Below are 6159 nucleotides of genomic sequence, written 5' to 3'. Positions count from 1 at the left end.
CGTCAGTAAGGAAGCTGGGCATAGGGTGTGAAATTACAAGGAGGGGCCAGGCACGGTGGCTCATGCCTGTAATCCCAGCACTTTGGGAGGCAGAGGCAGGCAGATCGTGAGGTCAGGAGTTCGAGACCAGCCTGGCCAATACGGTGAAACCCCATCTCTACTAAAAATACAAAAATCAGCCAGTCGTGGCGACGCGCACCTGTAGTCCCAGCTACTCAAGAGGCTGAGGCAGAAGAATTACTTGAACCCGGGAGGCAGAGGTTGCCGTGAGCCAAGGTCATGCCACTGTACTCCAGCCTGGGCGACAGAGTGAGACTCCATCTCAAAAAAAAAAAAAAGAAAAAGAAATTTCAACGAGGGCTTAGAGGCATGTGAGTACTCAATGGGACTAGAATGTTGCTTTCATCACCTGTTGGAGATATTCAGCAGTTTTGTGTTGAGTTTTCCTAAGTGCCACTGGAATGGTTAATTTTTTGTGTCACCTTGGCTGGACCACAGTAACCACATATTTGGTCAAACACTTCTAGATGTTTTTTCAAAGGTGTTTTTTGAGGAGATTAACATTTACATTTGTGTATTTTGAGTAAAACAGATTACCATCTGTAATTGGATGGTAATTCCCTCATCCAATCTGTTGAAGGCCCTAATAGAAAAAAGGCCTAGCTCCCCTGAGGGAGAGAGAATTCTGCCAGCAGACTTTTTGGACTCAAACTGCAACTGTCACTGGATCTCCAGCCTGCCCACCTAGCCTCAAGATTCTGGAATTGCTGGCCTCCTGAGTCATGTGAGACAATTCCTTAAAATACCCACCTCTTTCTCTCTGTCACTACACACACACACACACACACACACACACACACACACACACACACAGCCTGTTGGCTCTGTTCCTCTGGAGAACCCTGACTAACAGAGGTACACAACTATATGAACTAATTTTCCCATGATGCTAGCTGAGATGAATCCTTTCCCAGGTCTCCTATCTTCATGTCATGCAAATGTTATCTAATGCGATCCTTTTGTAGTTCATGAGGATGATGATTGAGTTTTCATGCACGTGTGTGAGATGTGCCACCCTGGAACCTTGTTATGACATCCGCACGTTACCCATCTGATCTGAAGGAAAAAAAAGGAAAATGTTTTGTTTTTTTTTTAAACAGAGCTTTGCTCTTGTTGTCCAGGCTGGAGTGCAATGGCACGATCTCAGCTCACTGCAGCCTCCGCCTCTCGGGTTCAAGCAATTCTCCTGCTTCAGCCTCCCAAGGAGCTGAGATTACAGGTGTGTGCCACCACTCCCAGCTAATTTTGTATTTTTAGTAGAGATAGGTTTTCACCATGTTGGTCAGGCTGGTCTCAAACTTCTGACCTCAAGTGATCCACCCACCTCAGCCTCCCAAAGTGCTGTGATTACAGGCATGAGCCACCATGCCCAACCTGGGAAATTTTTTTTTTTAAAGTTATCTAATCCCCCAAATTAGCTCCATCTAAAATGACACCTGATTTGGTGACTTCAGGAAGTGCTCATGTCATCTCTTCTTTATAATTCCTTGCTGGGCTCATCTGCCCCTTTCAGCCCTTTTTCCACATCCCAGGCATAGTTTCAGCACTATTTAGTGGACTGATGTCACTCACCAAAGATGCAGATGGCACATGGCTAGAAGAGACAGTTATGTTATAGGAGACAGATCCAAAAGAGACAGTTAATGTGATAGGAGATGGATCCAAAAGATAGTGAGAGACTGCCAAGCTGTCTTGAAAACAAGAGGAAATGTCAATATCATATCAAGTTTGAACACAAAGTCCTGCTGATGGGTTTTTTAAAAATCAACATAAATACAGAAAATCTGACAACAGTTTATATTACAAGTGTCTGAGGATCTTGGTACATTTATTCACTCAACAGTATTGATATTGATGTAGTGCTGGGACTAAAGCAGTGAGCTGACAAAAATCCCTGCCCTCCAGACATTTCATTCTCCCAGCAGCTGGGGATGAAACATACTGAGCAGGCTTGTGATGGAGCTATTTGAAAAGTTAGCACGGTGGCCAGGCATGGTGGCTCATGCCTGTAATTACAGCACTTTGGGAAGCCAAGGAGGGAGGACTGCTTGAGTCTAGGAGTTCAGCCTGGACAACACAGGGAGACCTTCTCTCTCCATTTCCAAAAATAAAAATAAAAAGTCATCAGGGCCATAGCCTTTCAACTGATCACTGCCTTCAGTCATATGCAGACTATCATGCCAAGAAGGGGGCAGAGTGGGCCAGGCACAGTAGCTCATGCCTGTAATCCCAGTATTTTGGGAGACTGAGGTGGGTGGATCACCTGAGGTCAGGAGTTCAAGACCAGCCTAGCCAACGTGGTGAAACCCCGTCTCTACTAAAAACACAAAAATTAGCTGGGCGTGGTGGCAGATGCCTATAATCCCAGCTGCTCAGGAGGCTGAGGCAGGAGAATTGCTTGAACCCAGGTGAAGGTCGCAGTGAGTCGAGATCACGCCTTTGAACTCTAGCTTGGATGCCAAGAGTGAAACTCTGTTTCACAAAAAAAAGAAAAAAAAGAAGAAGGGGGCAGGGTGAATTCAGTTTTTTTTGAGACATAGTCTTGCTCTGTCGCCCAGGCTGGAATGCAATGGCGGGATCTCGGCTCACTGCAACCTCCACCTCCTGGGTTCAAGTGATTCTCCAGCCTCAGCCTCCCAAGTAGCTGGGATTACAGGTGCCCGCCACCAAGCCCAGCTAATTTTTTGTATTTTTAGTAGAGACGGGGTTTCACTATGTTGGCCAGGCTGGTCTCAAACTCTTGACCTCAGGCAATTCATGCTCCTCGTTTCCCAAAGTGCTGGGATTACAGGCATGAGCCACGGCGCCCAGCCAGATGTGTTTCAAGAAGTCAAAGTGCAGGCTTTTGTACGCATCTGCATTTTTTCTGTGACAGAGTCCATAGCTTTTGAAAGTGTTTCAGAAGTATCTATAATGTCTTTAAACCATGAGCTATCAGGTGGCAACCATAATGTTACTGGCAATAATCAGGCTTAGTCTGAAAGACCATCTCTCAGAAATACTGTAAATGAGATTCCTACATGGAATTTAGCAGGTTGAGAGTGGGGGTGGGAAGAAGAGAGATTAAGTATCTGGGTCACAAAATTCACTTGCATTATTTTCAAATGCACAGAGGAAAATGTAGCTCCTTTATCTTGACTATAATTAATGTGGTCATTTTATGAGTAAATAAATAGTAGCTTCGGGAAGGTGGCTGGTCACAGGAAAAGACTAAGGCAGAATTAGAGGGTTGGGACTTCCAGCCCCACCCACACCCATGACTTCTGGGAGGAAAGAGGGGCTGAAGGTTAAGTTGATCACCAATGGCCAATGCTTAATCAATCATGCCTACATAACGAAGCCTCGGCAGAAACCCAAAAGAACTGGGTTTGGAGAGATTGCAGATGGCTGAGTATGTGGAGGTTCCTGGAGGGAGGTGCACCCAGGGAGAGCATGCAAGCTCCGCGCTCCTTCTCCCATACCTTGCTCCATGCGTCTCTTCATCTGTATCCTTTGTGATATCCTTTGTAATAAACCAGTAAATAGAAGTGTTTCCCTGAGTTCTGTGAGCTGCCCCAGCAAATGAGCCAAAACCAAAGTTGTGGGTTTGGCAACTTGGGACTAGTGTCTGAGGGAGGAGGGACAGCTTTGGGGACGGAGCTCTCAGCCTATGGGACCTGATTCTATCACCAGGTAGATAGTATCAGAACTGACTTAGAGCATACCCAGCCGGTGTCTGCTGCAGAGCTGACTGCTTATTGGTTGATGGAGGGAAATTCCCCACATTTGGTCATCGAAGTCTGCTGTATTAATTGTTGTTGAGAGTAGTTTGAGAGCTGAGGAAAACACTGAGTTCTTTCCTCTCAGAGGTCATTCATTATCTTATGTGGGCCAGGCACTGTACACTTTCTCCTTAATTCTGACAACAATTATTCAAGATAAATATTAGTATCTTTTTTTAACAGATGGGTAACTTTAGGTTTGGAGAATTTAAGGAACTTGCTCAGCCTCATTGCTAATAAATAATGGAGAAAGACTTCAGCCCTGATTTATATGATGTCAAGGCCACCACTTTTCCAATACAGCAAGATTATTGCCTTGAATCACCCTTGAAGCTCCTTCTCAGGGTTTCTGCAAGTGGCTGTGCAGGTTGCACCCTGCCCAAGGGAGGTGAAGTATAGGAGGCGAGGGACTAGCCCAAGTGCCCCTGGCTTCTCCTGGCCTCATCCACAAGGGTGCTTTCTCCTAAAGGGGGCGCCTTTTCCTAAGGCTCACAAAGGTGTCCAATGGCCTGCAGTGCACTATCCCTTCCAGCCGACCAGTCCATGCAAAGTCAAAATGTTGGTCATAACATTAGTTTATGACATTGATTAGAGTGTGATGATGATTAATTTTCATATGCCCTTTAAAAATAATTATCATATGCATACATTTGTATGATTGCTAATATGATATTACTAATACTAACTGCAGGGATCAAAATCAATGAAATTTAGCTGCAATTAAGAAAAGTAATTTGTTATTGGTGAAAAGAAGTTCTACTCTATGTTCACAGTATTAAGAAATGAGTAATTACCAGGGCCGGTGACTCAAGTGTGTAATCCCAGCCCTTTGGGAGGCTCAGTCAGGTGGATCACCTGAGGTCAGGAGTTCAAGACCAGCCTGGCCAACCTGGTGAAACACTGCCTCTACTAAAAATACAGAAAATATTCAGGCGTAGTGGTGTGTGCCTATAGTCCCAGCTACTCGAGAGGCTGAGTCAGCAGAATCGCTTGAACCTGGGAGGCAGAGGTTGCAATGAGCCCAGATCATGCCATGGCACTTCAGCCTGGGCAACAAGAGCGAAGCTCCATCCAAAAAAAAATGAGTGATACATGGTTTTCACTAATGAAAATATAACTAATAACATATATAATTAATCAAGACTTTTGGATAGCAAGGATCTTTCCATGTGAAATCAGAGCAGAGTCATATGTTACAAATATACTTCTCTCTCTTTCAAGAAAAATGTGAAAGTATGAAGAGTAAATTAAACAACTCCTCACACTTCCAACAGCATATAATAAAAATGCTAACTCCTGCTAAGTATTAATTATTAATTATTACTAACAGATTAGCATCACAATTTAGAAAATACTTGCTGGGGTCGGGCTCAGTGGCTCACGCCTATAATCCCAGCACTTTGGGAGGCCGAGGCAGGTGCATCACGAGGACAAGAGATTGAGACCATCCTGGTCAACATAGTGAAACTCCGTCTCTACTAAAAATACAAACATTAACTGGGCGTGGTGGCGCATAAGTAGTCCCAGCTACTCGGGAGGCTAAGACAGGAGAATCGCTTGAACCCAGGAGGCAGAGGTTGCAGTGAGCTGAGATCGCGCCACTGCACTCCAGCCTGGCAACAGAGCAAGACTCTGTCTAAAAAAAAAAGAAAAAAGAAAATACTTGCTGGGAATGGGGTGCTAACCTACTTAAAATACTTAAATATTAAGCCAGGTTCATCACTGGAAGTCATAGAGGGGAAGGAGGCTATGCAGGGCACAGGGAATCTCAAAGGTGAAATGTGAAATATGATTTCAGGATGTGATACTAGAGAGGGACACAGCAACTCAGAGAAGTCCCTGAACCCATTCTATTTATTTACTTATTTATTTATTTTATTTTTTCTTTTTGAGATGGAGTCTCACTCTGTCACCCAGGCTAGAGTGCAATGGCGTGATTTTGGCTCACTGTAACCTCCATCTCCTGGGTTCAAGCAATTCTCTTGCCTCCGCCTCCTGAGTAGCTGAGACTACAGGCATAAACCACCATGCCCAGCTAATTTTTTTTTCTGTATTTTTTTTGTAGAGACGGGGTTTCACCATGTTGGCCAGGCTGGTCTTGAACTCCTGACCTCAAATCATCCACCCGCCTCAGCCTCCCAAATTGCTGGGATTACAGGCGTGAGCTACCATGCCCGGCTTCCTGAGCTGATTTTAGATGAATTTCTACAGGTGAAATATTTCTCCTTTTCATTTCCTCAAGATCCTTTGTTTCCTTTTAGTTTTGGTAGTTTGGGTTGTGAAACCAAGAGTAGAGCTTCTTAACAAATCTATGCAACTAGGACACGCGTGAAATCCT

At 44.6% G+C, this 6159-nt stretch overlaps 1 non-coding gene across 1 annotated transcript; it reads left to right on the top strand.

Moving 5' to 3' along the window:
- The first annotated feature begins 1013 nt into the window (after window positions 1–1013).
- On the top strand, window positions 1014–1117 carry LOC112427760 (small nucleolar RNA U13). The gene has a single exon (XR_003019489.2). It is a non-coding gene; the product is annotated as a small nucleolar RNA U13 (small nucleolar RNA).
- Window positions 1118–6159: the final 5042 nt, after the last annotated feature.

This window comes from Macaca nemestrina, chromosome 3 (assembly GCF_043159975.1).
Source record: "Macaca nemestrina isolate mMacNem1 chromosome 3, mMacNem.hap1, whole genome shotgun sequence".
Classification (NCBI taxonomy): Eukaryota; Metazoa; Chordata; class Mammalia; order Primates; family Cercopithecidae; genus Macaca; species Macaca nemestrina.
The sequence above is the reverse complement of the archived record's forward strand: the minus strand, read 5'-3'. Positions and strand labels throughout refer to the sequence as shown.